This window comes from Entelurus aequoreus, linkage group LG22 (genome assembly GCF_033978785.1).
Source record: "Entelurus aequoreus isolate RoL-2023_Sb linkage group LG22, RoL_Eaeq_v1.1, whole genome shotgun sequence".
NCBI classification, from domain to species: Eukaryota; Metazoa; Chordata; class Actinopteri; order Syngnathiformes; family Syngnathidae; genus Entelurus; species Entelurus aequoreus.
Genome location: NC_084752.1, coordinates 45417195 through 45439659, shown reverse-complemented (window position 1 = coordinate 45439659; position 22465 = coordinate 45417195). Strand labels below are relative to the sequence as shown.

General features: G+C 39.6%; 1 protein-coding gene across 3 annotated transcripts in view; it reads left to right on the top strand.

Annotated features, from left to right (window-relative positions):
- Positions 1 to 22465, top strand: part of LOC133639515 (cilia- and flagella-associated protein 251-like) — a 128710-nt gene that overhangs the window by 11902 nt on the left and 94343 nt on the right. For 2 of the 3 annotated variants that reach the window (XM_062032868.1, XM_062032871.1), the window contains exon 2: positions 15859 to 16008. The exons of the other annotated variant lie outside the window; for it this stretch is intronic. The gene's annotated coding sequence lies outside the window, so the exon portion shown is untranslated. The remainder of the gene's footprint in view (positions 1 to 15858; positions 16009 to 22465) is intronic. 3 annotated transcript variants of the gene reach the window in all.

Below are 22465 nucleotides of genomic sequence, written 5' to 3'. Positions count from 1 at the left end.
TTTTAGATATGTAATCCTCCATGTTAAAAGTGTAAGCAAACAATCGCTGTTCATGCTTGCTGCTTGTTGTCTTCTTCTGCAGTACCGGTCTCCTGCAGTACTGGTAGTCGCAAGAAGGATCACTAGCGCCCTCTACCACCAGGAGGCGGGAGTCATTTAATGACTCATATTTGACCCGGCGGAAGTGCCAAGCATGCGCTAATTATTTTGCGAAACGAGTTTGACCCGGCTGTAATTCTAGGCAGGCGAATACTATATTCCCGGCGCCAATTCAAGGAAATACGGTATGTTATCATTTGATGCAGCCGGGCCAGAGCAGGAGGGGATAGAAAGAGGAAAAAAAGGAAGACAGAGGGGGGAATTGTGGGGACGAGAGGGGGATAAGACAGAGAGACAAAAACAACAGAAAATATAACAACAACAATAGAGCATTTTGATTGATTGATTGAGACTTTTATTAGTAGGTTGCACAGTGAAGTACATATTCCGTACAATTGACCACTAAATGGTAACACCCGAATAAGTTTTTCAACATGTTTAAGTCGGGGTCCACTTAAATTGATTCATGATACAGATATATACTATCAGATATATATACTATCATCATAATACAGTCATCACACAAGATAAGCAACATCCGCAAATAGGATATGTACAAATGTGATGGTAAAAGTGATAGCAAAGAAGCAGTTAGCGAAATAAATAATGATACAGAAATGACAATGAGCATTATTACACTACAGCAATACAAATACCAATAGAAATAGTGCTATTGATAATGAACAATACCAATATTTTACCTCTATTATCAACAATACAGTTGTTCAAATGCAACAATACATATACGTAACAATAACTAGAGATGCAAAAGAATGCAGAAAGATGGAGAAGAAAGAGAAGCAACCTATGTTAACCTTGTAAATTGTTATAGTAAGAATAGGTTAAGCTTTGTCAGTGTGTTATCCAGTTTACCCTAGGAAAACAATTATTTCAATTTTTTTAACAAAGCTGTTCTCTGCGTTTACAAAGGCATGTTCATCTCGGTCGGGGCCGGTCAGAGGTTTTATCTTGTCCATGAGGAAGGAAGATTTTTATTTGTCACAAAAAGACACAACTGGGTATTGGATGACAGACTTTTCTCAGGTTTTATTGTTGTGACATCATCAAATGTGACCTGTGTAATAGGTTACCTTTTAAAGGGTAAGTAGCAAGCTCATTCTGTATTAAATCCGTGTGAATCCTCAGAATATCCAATCAGTGGCAGGCTATTGTCATGTCTGAACCTCCATAGGCTCTACAAACGCTTCAACCAGAATGAGCTAAAGCCACAGCGCAGCACTTGACGTTCTAGGCTAGAGGTTTCCTTGCTTCGAAATATGCAGATCAGTCTCCTGACCCACATTCCTTGGCACTCTTCGGATGAATTATTTACTGATTATCAAACCTAAAGCAGTTACGTTGGACGCACACAATTGTCTGGCTAAAACGGGAGCTGTGTTAAATACTAAAAGGAAGACCTGACTCTCGTGCCGTGATGAACAATCGGTCCAATTGTTCCTAAGGTCTAAGGCACTTTTGGAATGTGTTACGCCGCCGTTGTCGGATATTTTTCCTCAGACCTGACCTGGATGGCTTCTCGCTGGGGAGGCAGACAGCTGGGAGATCAGTTAAAGTGCCTTTAAGTCTATTAGAGGGGATAATCCTTTGGGCAGCGAGAAAAGGGAGCAAAGAACCAAAAAAAAAACACTGCTGATTTACTTTTTTCGCTTTTTGTTATCAATTATTCCCCCCCTCATTCCCCCAAGGGGCCATGTAGAAGCAGTTGCTGTAAAAAGATCTGTTCACAAGTCCATCTACAGTCTTGTGGCACCTCTCTTATTCATATCCTTGCATTATTCATTAATTAAGCCTTTTTATCTGCGCTTCTCCTCTCACTTGCGTGTCCTTGCCAGACAAGCAAAAGCAAATTTCAAGGTCAGGAAATTGCCACGCCGCCTTTGGCAGCCGTTTGGGTTACACGGGTTTCCATGGCAGCAAGCAGCAGCAGCAACTCCGGTCCGCCGTGCTTCCTATCCCTCAGGGTTTAAACGCCCGCTTCTTGTAGATAGCGCCTCTAATAAGACCAGGAGCTTTGTGTGGTTTTTCTACTAAAACATGGTGTACACTCAAATCTAGAAAACAAATAAAAAAAATTCAGATGTGCACAGGCAATAATCCCAGAACATTTTTTTTGTTCGTGAAATTGAGCGCACTCCGGGGCCACTCCGTCCACACCGTAATTTAAAGGGTAATAGCACTTTTTAAAAACATTTTTGCTTATCATTCACAATCTCTATGTATTTTTCTTTTTATTATGTATTCTTAGTCCTTAGGGCAGGGGTCACCAACACGGTGCCCGCGGGCACCAGGTAGCCCGTAAGGACCAGATGAGTAGCCCGCTGGCCTGTTCTAAAATTAGCTCAAATAGCAGCACTTACCAGTGAGCTGCCTCTATTTTTTAAATTGTATTTATTTACTAGCAAGCTGGTCTCGCTTTGCCCGACATTTTTAATTCTAAGAGAGACAAAACTCAAATAGAATTTGAAAATCCAAGAAAATATTTTAAAGACTTGGTCTTCACTTGTTTAAATAAATTCATACATTTTTTTTACTTTGCTTCTTATAACTTTCAGAAAGACAATTTTAGAGAAAAAATACAACCTTAAAAATGATTTTAGGATTTTTAAACACATATACCTTTTTACCTTTTAAATTCTTTCCTCTTCTTTCCTGACAATTTAAATCAATGTTCAAGTAAATGTATTTTTTTTATTGTAAAGAATAATAAATACATTTTGATTTAATTCTTCATTTTAGCTTCTGTTTTTTCGACGAAGAATATTTGTGAAATATTTCTTCAAACTTATTATGATTAAAATTCAAAAAAATTATTCTGGCAAATCTAGAAAATCTGTAGAATCAAATTTAAATCTTATTTCAAAGTCTTTTGAATTTCTTTTAAAATTTTTGTTCTGGAAAATCTAGAAGAAATAATGATTTGTCTTTGTTAGAAATATAGCTTGGTCCAATTTGTTATATATTCTAACAAAGTGCAGATTGGATTTTAAGCTATTTAAAACGTGTCATCAAAATTCTAAAATTAATCTTAATCAGGAAAAATTACTAATGATGTTCCATAAATTATTTTTTTAAATTTTTTCAAAAAGATTCGAATTAGCTAGTTTCTCTCTTCTTTTTTTCGGTAGAATTTTTAATTTTAAAGAGTCGAAATGGAAGATAAACTATGTTTCAAAATTTAATTGTCATTTGTTTCGTGTTTTCTCCTCTTTTAAACCGTTCAATTAAGTGTAAATATCATTATTTATTAATAATAACAGAGTTAAAGGTAAATTGAGCAAATTGGCTATTTCTGGCAATTTATTTAAGTGTGTATCAAACTGGTAGCCCTTCGCATTAATCAGTACCCAAGAAGTAGCTCTTGGTTTCAAACAGGTTGGTGACCCCTGCCTTAGGGCATATACAAGGTGGCTAACAATGTATCTAATCATTCCTCTTATAAGCCCTCTGAAAAAACATCTAAAAACTGCCAACAAAACTCTTTACACCTGAATACTAACCAAGTATTAGCAATATTGTTACCATAAGTGCTAACGCAGACAATCTATTTTTTAGTGGCGCCTTAATCACAGAGCGCTTATTAGCTTATGCTGCCAGATTATTGACATACTGCTGTATCGCCTCTGAGCTGGTGAAAGTTAATTCTAGATTAAATCATGCCTCTCACCTGGATAGTAGAAGGTTGTGGACATAAACCAAGAACTTGGTCAACTTAGACATTCAACTTCGAACCAAAGATGGCGAGAAAGACACAAAAAGACGCGTTTTACCCTTTGTGAGGATTCAGCTAAACGGGAAGATATAAACATCCTATCAGTCGGCATCCCAGTGAGCGCAGACTTTGTACAGTAAGTGATTGTTATATTATCTTTATAGTTTGTATATCTTGTTCAGCACTTAGCAATACTGCTACAGGTTGCTTCGAGTTTCACTAGAGCTGGATCTGTTTAGCACAAATCTTCTAAAGCCCTATATTCAGGCTCAAAAACAAGGTTCTGGATCATCATTTGTCCCAAAGTAGTTTTTTTTGTCTCTCATGAAGTCTGCCATGATTAGTAGTGTTGTTGTTGTAGAAGGAAATAGGGAACCTTGTGATTAATACACCACCGTATGCTTAAAATGAACAAAATATGTAAATATTCCATGTTACTACATTACATATATATACATATGTGTTTATAAGACAATGATGGGGGCTTTTGGATGTTTTTTTTTACAGAGCTTTTTATAGGTGGAATAGAGTGACTCCCATTAGCTCCATTGTCAGCTGACTTTTGGTAGCGTTTATTTATGAGTTAAAATGCATAAAAAAAGAAAAACGTATGTGTTCTTGTCTTACATAAAGATTGTGAATGATAGACAAAAGTCCCAAAAAGTGCCGTTCCCCTTTAAATACACAAATTGTATTTAAATTAGCCATGTGCCTGAGATCCCACACTCAGCGCAGTCAGTAAGCACAAAAGTAATGAGCAAGACGGCATAAAAGAAGACTTTCTTGCTGGAGTGTATACAGTAAATGTTCTCTATTCCACTATTGTTGCTCGTCAGTGCACCACTGCATGCGCCGGGGAAAAGGTGTGGTTTACTATTTCACACGCGTCTTTTTAACATGAGTATACTTTGCACACAGAGACAATCACGTGCTTGTTTGAAAGATCTTAAGATGTAGTTTAACCAGAAAAAAACAGCACGTCACTCAGTTTAACCACTGACTAGTAGTGATACTGTAAAGATGGCATAACAATTTACGGAGGGCGAATATGCTCAATGTGCCTCACAGGGATTCATATTTGGATGATTCCGTAAATAAATGTACCTCAAATGGCGCATAATGCCAGTTTGTAGTCTGTAGTGTACATTGCTACAGTGTTACTGCACATATGATCTGCACATTGATCGAATACAAATGTTTTCTGTTAACATATTGGTTATATGATGGCTAGCAATGTGTGTGTGCAGTCGATTACATTAGATAAACCTGCTGTTGCTTCAAATTGTGTTTTAAAGGCCTACTGAAATGATTTTTTTTAATTTAAACGGGAATAGCAGATCCATTCTATGTGTCATACTTGATCATTTCGCGATATTGCCATATTTTTGCTGAAAGGATTTAATAGAGAAAATCGACGATAAAGTTCGCAACTTTTGCTCGCTGATAAAAAAAAGCCTTGCCTGTACCGGAAGTAGCGTGACGTCACAGGAGCTAGTATTACTCACAATTCCCCATTGTTTACAATGGAGCGAGAGAGATTCGGACCGAGAAAGTGATGATTACCCCATTAATTTGAGCGAGGATGAAAGATTCGTAGATGAGGAACGTTACAGTGAAGGACTTGAGAGGCAGTGATGGACGTATCTTTTTTCGCTCTGACCGTAACTTAGGTACAAGCTGGCTCATTGGATTCCACACTCTCCTTTTTTTATTGTGGATCACGGATTTGTATTTTAAACCACCTGGGATACTATATCCTCTTGAAAATGAGAGTCGAGAACGCAAAATGGACATTCAGTGCCTTTTATCTCCACGACAATACATCGGCGAAATGCTTTAGCTACGAGCTAACGTGATAGCATCGTGCTTTAACTGCATATAGAAACAAAAAAATAAAGGATAGAAGGAAGGATAGATAGAAAATCAACAATACTATTAAACCGTGGACATGTAAATACACGGTTAATGCTTTCCAGGCTGGCGAAGGTTAACAATGCTGTGCTAACGACGCCATTGAAGCTAACTTAGCAACTTAGCAACGGGACCTCACAGAGCTATGCTAAAAACATTAGCTCTCCACCTACGCCAGCCAGCCCTCATCTACTCATCAACACCCGTGCTCACCTGCGTTCCAGCAATCGGCAGAAGGACGAAGGACTTCACCCGATGCGTTTGGCGGCCCGGAGACGTAGGAAGTCAAGGTGAGGTCGGCGGCTAGAGCGGCTAGCGCTCCAACAAAGTCCTCCTGGTTGTGTTGCTGTAGTCCGCTGCTAATACACTGATCCCACCTACAACTGTCTTCTTTGCAGCCTTCATTGTTCATTAAACAAATTGCAAAAGATGTCCAAAATACTGTGGAATTATGAAATGAAAACAGAGCTTTTTGTATAGGATTCCACGGGTACCATAACTTCCGTTACTCTGACTTCGTCACGCGCATACGTCATCATACCGCGACGTTTCAGCCGGATATTTCCCGGGAAGTTTTAAAAGTCACTTTATAAGTTAACCCGGCCGTATTGGCATGTGTTGCAATGTTAAGATTTCATCATTGATATATAAACTATCAGACTGCGTGGTCGGTAGTAGTAGGTTTCAGTAGGCCTTTAATCCCGGCCTGTTCAGCTGCCTTGTACGGGAATTTATTATACATGGCTAACATGCCGATACTTTAATGTGTTTTTTTGCACCACTTTGCCTATGCTTTTATATCCATTTGTGGGGTGTGTTCATTGATCATATGTCTCTGATGTGCACATCAATCATTCCAAGGCAGATCTGGGCAAATTAAGGCCTGGGGGCCACATGCGGCCCGTTAAGCTTTTCAATCCGGCCCGCCGGACATTCCCAAATATTTTTTTTTGATCTTTAAGATGGAAAGTGTAGCTGCCATTATGATATGCAGTCATGTTTTCTAATGACCGTAAGTCTTCAACTATACTACGTATTTCAATGGTTGGAATCTGCGCTTTTGCCTGATGTACTAGTTACTATGGTCATCTAATTAGTTACTATGGTCATCTAATTAGTTACTATGGTCATCTAAGTCACAGCAGCTCAGACCAGGCACCAAGCAGTGTGGGCGGGGAGCGTTTCCATAGAGTGTTTCCAGAGTGGCCAGCCTGAAATGCAGGTGTCAGGGACAGACGCTTAGTGATGTATCAGATATATCAGACTGTAGGTGGTTTTTTGTTTGTTTTCACGTTCATATTCGCTGTTTGTTGCATTTTTGTTGCGTTTCGCTTGATTGTATAATATGTGGATGGAGAGGGTGTGTGACGTTCATACGTTGTCAATATTCCGTGTTTTATCGTTCATAGTTAATATTGTAAATCCCACATTCTTTATTTTCATGTACATTCTGGGTGTGTCTCATTCAGTAAAAACATTTAAAATGTCATTCTGTTTTTTAAGGCGGTCTGTCATAACGATTTTAGCATTCAGCCAGACATTATTGTGAGGTTTTGTATTAGTAAATAAATAATAAATTGTTCCTAAAAATCAGATAAACCGGCCCCTAGACACATTTTTCCTCTAAATTTGGCACCCCGAGTCAAAATAATTGCCCAGGCCTGTTCTAAGGAGTAATTGTGAGACATTTCTGTATTTATCAATCAATCAATCAATGTTTATTTATATAGCCATAAATCACAAGTGTCTCAAAGGGCTGTACAAGCCACAACGACATCCTCGGTACAGAGCCCACATACGGGCAAGGAAAAACTCACCCCAGTGGGACGTCGGTGAATGACTATGAGAAACCTTGGAGAGGACCGCATATGTGGGTAACCCCCCCCTCTAGGGGAGACCGAAAGCAATGGATGTCGAGTGGGTCTGACATAACATTGTGAAAGTCCAGTCCACAGTGGATCCAACACATCAGCGGGAGTCCAGTCCACAGCGGGACTGGACTAAACAGTTACCCAGCATCAATGTGAAATGTGCGTACGACAGACGTGAAGTTGGCGTGAGTCACCGCACATTTCCACCTTCAGTTCACTCTCGACTAGGGTTGCAAAGGGGTGGAAAGTTTTCGGTAAATTTCCGGAAATTTACCACGGGGAGTTAAGCTCGGGAAGTTAGGAAATATTGGCCATTTTTTGATTATTCAAAGTTGGACACCGTCCATGGGAATTAATAGGAATATATGGGAATAAATGGGGAATTACAATAATGATATGTTATTGGGCCCTTGTCTATTTGCTGCTGCATCTTTGTGGCATTTTTGACGTAGCTCTTTGCACAGTATTTGCAAATGTACACCGCCTTTCCACCTACATTGGTTGGGGTGAAATGTCTCCACACATCAGATGGTGTATGTGGCATTATTCTGTTTGTATTGATTTATTCACGTAAAACACTAATGCAATGCCACACACAGATATAAATAGTCAGCTAAACAGTTGGAGTAGTCTTTAAAAATATTTGACTGATGGACAAATGAATAGAAATAGGCTAGATGAATAAATTAACACTCAATCAGCATGCTAAATCAAACTATAACCTACATTCTTGTATGACAACAGAATGACTAGCAGAACAGAAGGCAGAGGAAACTACACCTTTTGATTATTTGCTAGTTGAACTTTAAGGGCAGCACGGTGGCAGAGGGGTTAGTGCAGGGGTGGGCAATTCATTTTTACCGGGGGCCACATGAGCAGCCCGAGCACTGCTGGAGGGCCACACCGACAATATTTCAATTAAATTTTGCTTAAATTATTTTTGATATACCGTAAGATAAATAATAATAATAATAATATTTTCAATTAACCTAACTTATCTTTATACAAAAGCAGATGGCTTTTGATGGTTTTATTTTTAACACTTTCTTACACAACACTTCCTGATGTATAATACAATGCAAAAATTTCAATTTCTGTCACTTTATCCTGCATCCTCTTTGTTGTGAACGTAGCACGCCTGTAAGGTGATTGGCGAAGGAGGAAGCGGAAATGAGGAGTGAGGATAGACGTGCTTGTGGAAAGAACGAGATAAGTTGAGCTGTGTTAGTATGGGTTGCTCAATAAAAGTTTAAAAAGAGCGTCAGACTTGGTGTGCACTTCTTCTGGACGCTACAATTGGTGTCAGAAGTGGGATGAAATGCCTCCCAGTTCGTCTTGCCATCAAACCTGGGAGTCTTCATTGAGGGCGGAATTCCCCCATGCCAAGCAGCGTGCGCTGCACCTGTAGACGCTGCCTCTCTCCTTCCTCCCTCTCTCTCCTGTGACGCTGCCTCTCTCCTTCCTCCCTCTCTTCCTCTCTCTGCGGCGAGCTCCTCACGTGGCACGTACCTCCCGATGACATAGCAGGCTGAGCACACAAGCAGCGGCAGTATGCGCAAAGTTTTACTTCTGACACCAATTGTAGCGTCCAGAAGAAGTGCACACCAAGTCTGACGCTCTTTTTAAACATTTATTGAGCAACCTATACTAACACAGCTCAACTTATCTCGGTCCTTCCACACGCACGTCTACCCTCACTCCTCATTTACGCAACTCAAGAACACAATATCAACTTCAGCAGGTCGTTACACTATATTCTTTAAACACAGCAACCTGTGTACCACAAATTAAGCACACGGCTTTACCTTTAATTTCTGTAAAGAAATACTTGGCAGTCCATGTCTTGTTGAAAACACGCCATTCGTCATCAACTTTTCTTTTTTTAGCGTCTCGGGGATAACCGGACATCATTTGTCGCTGTGCACCTTCACTCACAGGTTACACACGGACATACGCCCATAAATAACACTTTTCAAAATAAAAGCAGCACAATTGTATTGCACGCACGACATAGATGTTTTTTTTAAATTTATTTTGTAATTTGTGATTGCTGCTGTTCACATTCACTCACAATCGCGCACGAGCATACGTCCACACGGAAGTAATACAAATAACGCCTTTCAAAACAAAAGCAGCACTGTTGTATTGCACAGTCGCGATAGATACTTTTTAAAATGTATTTTGTAATTTATGATTGGCCTCACGTGGGCCGGACAGGGATGCACAAAGGGCCGGATGTGGCCCGCGGGCCGCAGAATGCCCAGGTCTGGGTTAGTGCGTCTGCCTCACAATACGAAGGTCCTGAGTAGTCCTGAGTTCAATCCCGGGCTCGGGATCTTTCTGTGTGGAGTTAGCATGTCCTCCCCGTGACTGCGTGGGTTCCCTCCGGGTACTCCGGCTTCCTCCCACTTCCAAAGACATGCACCTGGGGATAGGTTGATTGGCAACACTAAAATTGGCCCTAGTGTTTGAATGTGAGTGTGAATGTTGTCTGTCTATCTGTGATGAGGTGGCGACTTGTCCAGGGTGTACCCCGCCTTCTGCCCGATTGTAGCTGAGCTAGGCTCCAGCCCCCCCCGCGACTCCGAAGGGAATAAGCGGTAGAAAATGGATGGATGGATGGATGGATAGTTGAACTTTACAGATCACAAAAAAAGGTAAATTCGGATCGCTAACGTTGTTAGCATAAATGAATGGGATTTAACATAGAGAAAATTAGCATCACAGCTAACGGAGAAATATAGTAACAAGCAATTACACCATATATCAAATATATTTACCCCAGTTATATCATCAACACATACCTGACTGGATGAAGTTCTTGGGCTCAAATACTAGTGTGGCCTCAATAGCCCTGCTGTAGTGTGTAGCATGCTTGTAATTATCTGCACATGTGATGGAGGAATGCACAGTGCAGGGTTGAAATTCTACTGAATTTGCATTAAATCAGGTTGTTTTAGCTAATAATCATGCTGCAAGACCTAGCATGTTGCATTCAATGTTTATTCTCATGAATTTCCCATTAATTCCCGTTAATTCCCATGGAAACTTTCCAACTTTGAATATTCCCGGAATTTTGCAAGCCTACTCTTGACACATCTCCACTTTGTCGTAAAAAAGTGCGCACGCCAGGTTTATGTGCGTACGGATGTACGCACTCTACGGTGCCCTTCTCTCCCGTAGAGTGACCCACATTTTAACGCCCGCACGCCTCGCCGTTCTTTAGGCATTCTCCCGCTCGTTCCCTCAAACCAGGAAATGCTCCTGCGTGTATAATAAACCAACAAGTGGCAGAACAAAGCTACTTTAGTGTGCACATTCAAAAAATGATTGAGTTGCCGTGACAGGTTAAGCATTAAAAACATCTCCCTTCTTTCCTCAACTGCCATCGTTTGCCCACGACGTAACATCAACAGTGCACCGAGGGACCCTGTATCCATTCACCTCTCAAAGACACGCATAAATAATGTATGTAATAAGGTTTTATTTGGCAAAGACTGTGAGCAGTACACCCTATTCCTTTTATTTGTCCACTTGTTTGCACTTTATGATCCCACTCTGCAATGACATGTTTATTTGTAGTTAGCTCTTACCATCCATTTACTACCACTTGTCCCTTTCGGGGTCGCGGGGGTGCCGGAGCCTATCCCAGCTGCACTCGGGCGGATGGCGGGGTACACCCTGGACAAGTCGCCACCTCACCGCAGATAGACAGCGTTTGTCTTTTGTACATTTTATTTTAGAACTGATGAATGATTTTTTTGAAGTTTCATTTTGAAAAAATGAAAGCCCAGTTCACATACTGTTTGTTTAAAATAGAAAGGGCAATACAAATGTGTTTTACATAACATAGAAAATAATAATGATTTCAATTAGGGCTGGGCAATTTGGCCTTTTATTAATATGTGGATGTTTTTAGGCCATGTCACAATACACCATATATATGTGGATATGTTTAGTCCATGTCACGATACACCATATATATGTGGATATGTTTAGTCCATGTCACGATACACCATATATATGTGGATATGTTTAGTCCATGTCACGATACACCATATATATGTGGATATGTTTAGTCCATGTCACGATACACCATATATATGTGGATATGTTTAGTCCATGTCACGATACACCATATATATGTGGATATGTTTAGTCCATGTCACGATACACCATATATATGTGGGTATGTTTAGTCCATGTCACGATACACCATATATATGTGGATATGTTTAGGCCATGTCACGATACACCATATATATGTGGATATGTTTAGTCCATGTCACGATACACCATATATATGTGGATATGTTTAGTCCATGTCACGATACACCATATATATGTGGATATGTTTAGTCCATGTCACGATACACCATATATATGTGGATATGTTTAGTCCATGTCACGATACACCATATATATGTGGATATGTTTAGTCCATGTCACCATACACCATATATATGTGGATATGTTTAGTCCATGTCACGATACACCATATATATGTGGATATGTTTAGTCCATGTCACGATACACCATATATATGTGGATATGTTTAGTCCATGTCACCATACACCATATATATGTGGATATGTTTAGTCCATGTCACGATACACCATATATATGTGGATATGTTTAGTCCATGTCACCATACACCATATATATGTGGATATGTTTAGTCCATGTCACGATACACCATATATATGTGGATATGTTTAGTCCATGTCACGATACACCATATATATGTGGGTATGTTTAGTCCATGTCACGATACACCATATATATGTGGATATGTTTAGGCCATGTCACGATACACCATATATATGTGGATATGTTTAGTCCATGTCACGATACACCATATATATGTGGATATGTTTAGTCCATGTCACGATACACCATATATATGTGGATATGTTTAGTCCATGTCACGATACACCATATATATGTGGATATGTTTAGTCCATGTCACCATACACCATATATATGTGGATATGTTTAGTCCATGTCACGATACACCATATATATGTGGATATGTTTAGTCCATGTCACGATACACCATATATATGTGGATATGTTTAGTCCATGTCACGATACACCATATATATGTGGATATGTTTAGTCCATGTCACCATACACCATATATATGTGGATATGTTTAGTCCATGTCACGATACACCATATATATGTGGATATTTTGCCTTAACCTTGAATGAACACTTGATGCATATAATCACAGCAGTATGATGATTCTATGTGTCTACATTAAAACATTCTTCTTCATACTGCATTAATACAGTATATGCTCATTTTAAGCTTTCATGCAGAGAGGGAAATCACAACTAAGTCAATTTAGCAAAAGTGTATTTATGAAACAGTTATTAAGGAGTGGCACAAACATTCATGTCATTTCAAAACAGAAAGTGCAAGATTGTCAGAGACATTTTAAAACAAGCTATGAGTGCACTTTTGTGCATGATGTCACTAAGATGACATATCAAAACAACACTAAATTAAAGAGCACTTTTTGTACAGAACGCCACTACAATAGTTTAAAACAAATAAAGTGCACTTTTGTGCATGATGTCGCAAGATATTTCAATAAGTGTCACATAAAAAAGAGCTGCATAATAGGACAACAAATACTGTATGTCCTTCACTATGTGGTAGGTTCCTGCGGACGTTATCTCCTTCTGTTGTTGACTATTTGTTTCATACGGTGTTGATATGGAAATGGTTGACATGCAGAGTTTCAAGCACTCTTCATTCTCTAGCGGGTGACTTTTCAAATGATGCTACAAATTAGCAGTGCTGCTACTTTTTGTAGCAACACTTTTGCCGCATACTTGACATATTACGGTTGTCTGTTCAACATCTTCCCGCTTGAAGCCAAACCACCGGCAGACGATGTACCCCCTGCTGTTTTTCTTGGGAATTAATTATTCTTCCTTCAATTGTTACCTAGATTCGCACCTTCTCTCTCTCGTATTACCACTCGCACCACTCCGTTAGCACCACAGCTAACGTTACCCCTGTCGCTACCTCTCTGCTCCGTGAAAACGTGTGACGTTGCACGCGTGACAGTATGTGACGTATGTAAGAAGGTGCGATTGTTTTATGTCTCTGTGAGATGGAGAGACAAGACAACAACTGTGTGAGAACGTATACTCCAATATCACCATATAGTCTGTATAGACAAACCCGCCATATATCTTAATATCGCCCAGCCCTAGTTCTGCCTCCTCAAGTGCTGATCTGATCAAGGCAGCTAATGAGTAACTGGCATGCTTTCTCTATCAGTCAGCGGTAATGTCCATTTTGCCCAGGTCTTTCTGCCACCTCAAAATTTCATGAAACGCTGATCCCAAATCCTCACCCTGTCTTCCTAACAAATGGAATGCCTCACATTTGTCAATTCCTCCTTGCTTAACCCCGCTTTCAAACACGTCTCACAGTTATCAAGTGTCCCACAGCTGGATTGCCTGTATGCACATCTGTTCTTTTCCCAGAACTTCATCTCCAAATCCACTTTTTCTGTTTATATCTACTTAGAAATATTATTCTCTCTCTCTCTCTCGTTCTTTCACTCATTCTTTTACTCGTTGTCTCTCCCCAAAAGCCAACTTTCTGTCGCTGCTGGGGGAGTGCGGTGGGCTCAATTTTGTTGTCGGGCAGCTGCTTGATTTCACACTTTGAAACACTCCCATCTCATATTGACCTCCGGTTCAGAAAGGATCGGGAAATAACCACTTTTTTGGGTGGGCTGAAGATGGTGGAGTGTGGAACAACAGCACGCTGTCTTGTCCTAAGGGCAACAGATGAATGTGTCTCAACCAGACTTTTAAGAAATAGTTTGTTTTTGCATTTCGACCGACCTCTTAGAGGCGATTAACATTCTTCCACATCATCATCTACAACGCGAGCATTAAAATGTTCTGCATTCACAAGGCATTTGTTGCTCACATTTAATAACCGTAAATTCCAGACTATAAAATGTTCTACTTTCTTTTTGGTTTATTTTTGGTTTAAGCATTAGAGACCTTTTTACCTGCACGCTGCCTCCCGCTGTTTCCGACCTCTACAAAGCAATTAGCGACTGGCTGCCACCTACTGATATGGAAGAGTATTACACGGTTACTCTGCCGAGCTCTAGACAGCACCGACACTCAACAACAACACATCATTTATTAGCTTATTAGTGATTCCCAGAGCCCAAAAAAAGTCTGCGGGCTATAGAGCGTTTTCTATTCGGGCTCCAATACTATGGAATGCCCTCCCGGTAAAAGTTAGAGATGCTACCTCAGTAGAAGCATTTAAGTCTCATCTTAAAACTCATTTGTATACTCTAGCCTTTAAATAGACTCCCTTTTTAGACCAGTTCATCTGCCGTTTCTTTTCTTTTCTTTTCTTTTCTACTCTGCTCCCAACCCGGGGTGGACCGCTAGCTTGTGCATCGGATGGGGACATCTCTACGCTGCTGACCCGTCTCCGCTCGGGATGGTTCCTGCTGGCCCCACTATGGACTGGACTTTCGCTGATGTGTTGGACTTTCACAATATTATGTCAGACCCACTCGACATCCATTGCTTTCGGTCTCCCCTAGAGGGGGGGGGTTACCCACATATGCGGTCCTCTCCAAGGTTTCTCATAGTCATTCACATTGACGTCCCACTGGGGTGAGTTTCCCTTGCCCGTATGTGGGCTCTGTACCGAGGATGTCTTTGTGGCTTGTACAGCCCTTTGAGACACTTGTGATTTAGGGCTATATAAATAAACATTGATTGATTGATTGATTGATCATTTGCAGACTATAATTACTGGTTTGCATAAAATATTTTTAACCCAAATAGGTGATTAGATAATCTCCCACGGCACACCAGAATGTATCTTACGTCACAGTGGTTGAAAAGCACTGATCTAGACGAAGCTGAGCAGTCTATGAACACAAATCGTTCAATTCCGCCGTCAAAATCGGGGTCTCCTGATTGGGTGCGGCTCCTGTGCATTAGGACAGCCTTGAGTAAGGATAGTGGTCTAGGTTGCCAGGTGTTTCCCACGGCTCATATCCGAACAGACGCGACAGAGGATGTACCGACAGTGGGGTTGACTCACTCCTAGAGGTGTTGCACGTCGTGTGGATCGCTCCCACGTATCTCCTCTGGGAGGATTCCCAGCAAGCTCTTCTGTATAAATAGCAACGGTCTACTCATCCCCACCTCTGAGGCCCTTCTGCTTTCTCTTGTCTTGCAGAACGGCATCACAGCGTTCTGACCCGCCGATGACCTCTTGGACAAGCGCACTGAAAGGGCTTTGTGCACGGGACGAGGAGTGGACACCGAGTGTGGCATCGGCAGCGAAGACGAGCGCTTGTGGCTTGAGCAAACACAGGCAGAGAGACCTGTAAGTAAACACTGCACCTTTTTTGGGGGTGTTGGCCCTCCGGCAATGTTTACCACAGATGTTTACACACACACCCAGGGCACAAGTGGAGTCTGTGGTTGTTGACAGTGGACTAAGGCATCTCATTTGCCTCTTTGTGTAGCATGGCACAGGAGGTTGCTTCATCAAATCATCCTCTGTGACCTGCCTGCTGTCGGCACGCTATCATGACTGTAAACATGGAGGTGAAGCCATTCCTCCCCTCTGTAATGAAAAGATCATGACAGACAGATGGGACTTTTTCCATCATTTCACAAGAGGAATTAGATAATATGATTAAGTAAACGTTCAAATAGGCGTTTCTAACAAAGTGTATTGTGTTTGAGGGCTTCCATGAAGCATCAATTTGTTGTTACGCTTTAGCAGTGGAAAAAGCCCTGCAAATGTTTCACTGTAGAAGACTTGAATCCAACCACTTTTGTTCCGGCAAGATTGTTTAATGCTTAATGTTGTCCACAGTGAGAACAGAAGCTGATTGTTTAACCTCTTAAGGCCCAAGCTGTTTGTTTACATGCTTTTTTTTATATTTTTCTTTGCTATTTGGGCTTATTGGACCCTAATTAGAATAAAAACTAAGAATCATCTTTTGATATGATGTAACTTAGTCCATAAGTAACAAACATGTACTTAATGTTTAGTGACATGCTAATTCTTATTTTTACACTTTTTTTTCTCCAAATTCCATTGTATGTTATACTCTTCTGACACCACCAGATGGCAGTATAAGTGTCCACATAAGACCCCATTTCAGTAGTGTACACCATTTTGGAAATACGAGCTAAAAGGTGCTGTCCACGCATGTGGCCACTAAGCCTTTAGAGCAGGGGTCACCAACGCGGTGCCCGCGGGCACCAGGTAGCCCGTAAGGACCAGATGAGTAGCCCGCTGGCCTGTTCTAAAAAATAGCTCAAATAGCAGCGCTTACCATTGAGCTGCCTCTATTTTTTAAATTGTATTTATTTACTAGCAAGCTGGTCTCACTTTGCCTGACATTTTTTATTCTAAGAGAGACAAAACTCAAATAGAATTTGAAAATCCAAGAAAATATTTTAAAGACTTGGTCTTCACTTGTTTAAATAAATTCATTAATTTTTTTACTTTGCTTCTTATAACTTTCAGAAAGACAATTTTAGAGAAAAAATCCAACCTTAAAATGATTTTAGGATTTTTAAACACATATACCTTTTTACCTTTTAATTTCCTTCCTCTTCTTTCCTGACAATTTAAATCAATGTTCAAGTAAATTTATTTTTTTTATTGTAAAGAATAATACATACATTTTAATTTAATTCTTCATTTTAGCTTCTGTTTTTTCGACGAAGAATATTTGTCAAATATTTCTTCAAATTTATTATGATTAAAATTCCAAAAAATTATTCTGGCAAATCTAGAAAATCTGTAGAATCAAATTTAAATCTTATTTCAAAGTCTTTTGAATTTCTTTTAAAATTTTTGTTCTGGAAAATCTAGAAGAAATAATGATTTGTCTTTGTTAGAAATATAGCTTGGTCCAATTTGTTATATATTCTAACAAAGTGCAGATTGGATTTTAACCTATTTAAAACATGTCATCAAAATTCTAAAATTAATCTTAATCAGGAAAAATTAGTAATGATGTTCCATAAATAATTTTTTTAATTTTTTCAAAAAGATTCGAGTTAGCTAGTTTTTCTCTTCTTTTTTTCAGTTGAATTTTGAATTTTAGAGAGTCGAAATGGAAGATAAACTATGTTTCAAAATTTAATTGTCATTTTTTTCGTGTTTTCTCCTCTTTTAAACCGTTCAATTAAGTGTAAATATCATTAATTATTAATAATAACATAGAGTTAAAGGTAAATTGAGCAAATTGGCTATTTCTGGCAATTTATTTAAGTGTGTATCAAACTGGTAGCCTTTCGCATTAATCAGTACCCAAGAAGTAGCTCTTGCTTTCAAAAAGGTTGGTGACCCCTGCTTTAGAGGTAAACATATCTCTCTGCTCATGGGTGCCCAAACGTTTTGCCTTCAGGGGCCATAGCATTAGGACTATTTTAGCGGGGCTTCAGCCTCTGTAAATACATTGGTGTGATTTTTATTTTTATTTTTTTGACAAAAAAATTGCAGAAAAATTCTATATAAATATGCAAGAATATGAGTTCAAATAGATAATGATCTGACCGGTCAGCATTATTCACTATGATTATAAATCATTTGAACAGCCTTTGTCATCGCTTATTATCCAATCCAATCCGTTCCATCAGTAACGCCCGCATTACTATACTGAACATCCAGTCCACCGTTTCACTGTTACTTTAGCAAGTTGCAGCCAGTCCGCAGTCGCACATCCTGCAGTGTTTACGGGAGTAAACATGCTTCAATTCTAGTTGTCTCAGTACTGGCGCATTTGTTGCAATTTCAAGGATTCTGTGCAATCAAAGTTAACATTTTCTGAACTGTGGAGAAGATTATGAAAGAAGATGTCTCCCGCAGTTTTGGGGACATTTGCCTCGATATCTGCTCTGAACAGCGTGTTCAGATCAGTGGTGGAACATGGATTGACGTGAGTTCCTAAAAGATAATTTTTGCTTGTGTTTGCTAATCTTATTTTGTATCTGTCTTATTTCGGAATATAATATACATCAATAATATATATCATAAGCCTCATCATTATTCGCCATTATGATTAATTTGTGATATACAAATACATAATAATAATAATGTCTATAATATTGCTGACAGAAAAATAACTTCCATACCGTATGATAAGCGAATCACACTACTACAGCTTTGCAGTATGGGTGTGCTACTTAAACTTAACTGAAAGCAGTGAAGCTGTCACGTTGTGGAAATGGTAAATAAAAACAGAACACAATGATTTGCAAATTCTTTTCAGCCTACATTCAATTGAATAGACTGCAAAGACAAGATACTTAACGTTTCAACTGGAAAACTTTATTTTTTGCAAATATTAGCTCATTTGGAATTTGATGCCTGCAACATGTTTCAAAAAAGCTGGCACAAGTGGCAAAAAAAGACTGAGAAAGCTGAGGAATGCTCATCAAAGACTTTATGGAAAATCCCACAAGTGAACAGGCTAATTGGGAACAGGTGGGTGCCATGATTGGGTATAAAAGCAGCTTCCATGAAATGCTCAGTCATTCACAAACAGGGATGGGGCGAGCGTCACCACTTTGTCAACAAATGCCTGAGCAAATTGTCCAACAGTTTAAAGGACAACATTTCTCAACCAGCTATTGTGAGGAATTTAGGGATTTCACCATCTAAGGTCTGTAATATCATCAAAATGTTCAGAGAATCTGGGAAAATCACTGCAAGTCACATTGAATGCCCGTGACCTTGGATCCCTCAGGCGGTACTGCATCAAAAACCGACATCAGTGTGTAAATGATATCACTACATGGGCTCAAGAACACTTCAGAAAATCACTGTCAGTAACTACAGTTGGTCGCTACATCTGTAAGTGCAGATTAAAACTCAACTTTATCAACAACACCCAGAAACGCTTCGCTGGGCCTGAGCTCATCTAAGATGGACTGATGCAAAGCGGAAAAGTGTTCTGTGGTCTGACGAGTCCACATTTCAAATTGTTTTTGGAAACTGTGGATGTCGTGTCCTCCGGAACAAAGAAGAAAAGAACCATCCGGATTGTTCTAGGCGCTCAAAGTGTAAAAGCCAGCATGTGTGATGGTATGAGGGTGTATTAGTGGCCAAGGCATGGGTAACTTACACATCTGTGAAGGCACCATTAATGCTGAAAGGTACATACAGGTTTTGGAGCAACATATGTTGCCATCCAACCAACGTTATCATGGACGCCCCTGCTTATTTCAGCAAGACAATGCCAAGCCACGTGTTACAGTAAAAGAGTAAAAGGGTACTAGACCTGTCTCCCATTGAAAATGTGTGGTGCAATATGAAGCCTAAAATACCACAACAGAGACCCCGGACTGTTGAACAACTTAAGCTGTACATCAAGCAAGAATGGGAAATAATTCCACTTCAAAAATGTGTCTCCTCAGTTCCCAAATCTTTACTGAGCGTTGTTAAAAGAAAAGGACATGTAACACACTGGTAAAAATGCCTTTTTTGCAATGTGTTGCTGCCATTAAATTCTAAGTTCATGATTATTTGCAAAAGAAATTAAGTTTCTCAGTTTGAACATGAAATATCTTGTCTTTGCAGTCTATTCAATTGAATATAAGTGGAAAAGGATTTGCAAATCATTGTATTCTCTTTATTTACCATTTACACAACGCGACAACTTCACTGCTTTTGGGTTTCGTAGTTTAATAGAGTAGTGCAGGGGTCACCAACGCGGTGCCCGCGGGCACCAGGTAGCCCGTAAGGACCAGATGACTAGCCCGCTGGCCTGTTCTAGAAATAGCTCAAATAGCAGCACTTACCAGTGAGCTGCCTCTATTTTTTAAATTGTATTTATTTACTAGCAAGCTGGTCTCGCTTTGCTCAACATTTTTAATTCTAAGAGAGACAAAACTCAAATAGAATTTGAAAATCCAAGAAAATATTTTAAAGACTTGGTCTTCACTTGTTTAAATAAATTAATTAATTTTTTTACTTTGCTTCTTATAACTTTCAGAAAGACAATTTTAGAGAAAAAATACAACCTTAAAAATGATTTTAGGATTTTTAAACATATACCTTTTTACCTTTTAAATTCCTTCCTCTTCTTTCCTGACAATTTAAATCAATGTTCAAGTAAATGTATCTTTTTTATTGTAAAGAATATTAAATACATTTTAATTTAATTCTTCATTTTAGCTTCTGTTTTTTCGACGAACAATATTTGTGAAATATTTCTTCAAACTTATTATGATTAAAATTCAAAAAAATGATTCTGGCAAATCTAGAAAATCTGCAGAATCAAATTTAAATCTTATTTCAAAGTCTTTTGAATTTCTTTAAACATTTTTGTTCTGGAAAATCTAGAAGAAATAATGATTTGTCTTTGTTAGAAATATAGCTTGGTCCAATTTGTTATATATTCTAACAAAGTGCAGATTGGATTTTAACCTTTTTAAAACATGTCATCAAAATTCTAAAATTAATCTTAATCAGGAAAAATTACTAATGATGTTCCATAAATAATTTTTATAATTTTTTCAAAAAGATTCGAATTAGCTAGTTTTTCTCTTCTTTTTTTCGGTTGAATTTTGAATTTTAAAGAGTCGAAATTGAAGATAAACTATGTTTCAAAATTTAATTGTCATTTTTTTCGTGTTTTCTCCTCTTTTAAACCGTTCAATTAAGAGTAAATATCATTAATTATGAATAGGCACCTACTCAGTGGCCTAGTGGTTAAAGTGTCCGCCCTGAGATCGGTAGGTTGTGAGTTCAAACCCCGGCCGGGTCATACCAAAGACTATAAAAATGGGACCCCTTACCTCCCTGCTTGGCACTCAGCATCAAGGGTTGGAATTGGGGGTTAATTCACCAAAAATGCTTCCCGGGTGCGGCTACGCTGCTGCCCACCGCTCCCCTCACCTCCCAGGGGGTGATCAAGGGAATTCCAACACAGTCACAACAATAATCTTGCAAGTGCAAACATTCTGAATCAAAGAGGCTGTTTTCCAGGCAAGAAAGTTTCATTCCACCAGAACCTCCTCTGTGTTCAGGTCAACTCTGTAGTGCTGCACAAGTTGGTCTACACTGCTATCATGTGTGCAGTTTCCTTGTTTATAAGTTGCCTGCTAGCTTTTCCCTCCTTATGTGTTTGGGCCATCTCATGCTTACTACAGATGCCTAAAGCTTTCTTCCACTTCCAACCATTTAGATGTATTCAGTGTTTGTTGTGTAGTTCTAATACAGTGCCAAAAAGTTGTGAGCGAAAAGATCTTGCAAGTGCAAAGCGCGCGAGCATCACAGGAACCTCCAGGGGACTAAGCCCTCCCCTCTTCTTCAAACCTAGTGACAGCCCTTGGACCAAAGTGAAAATGTGCCAAGGGGCCGCAGGCCAAAAACAGCCGTTTTAAACGTACGGCAGCCTCATGAGTGAGAAGATTAGGCCTATACAGCCATATACAGGCCTATACAGCCATATACAGCCATATATAGCCATATACAGCCATATACAGCCATATACAGCCATATACAGCCATATACAGCCATATACAGCCATATACAGGCCTATACAGCCATATACAGCCATATACAGCCATATACAGCCATATACAGGCCTATACAGGCCTATACAGCCATATACAGGCTAAGGCTGAAACGACGCGTCGACATAGTCGACGTCATCGGTTACGTAAATACGTCGACGCCGTTTTTGTGCGTCGACGCGTCTCATAATGACGTCACACTACCGTCATGGCGAAGCGCAAAGCAGACGATCAAAGAAGACGATGCGAGCGGTGCGAGCGAGGGGGGAAAAGCATGCCAAAAGTGGTCAAAAGTG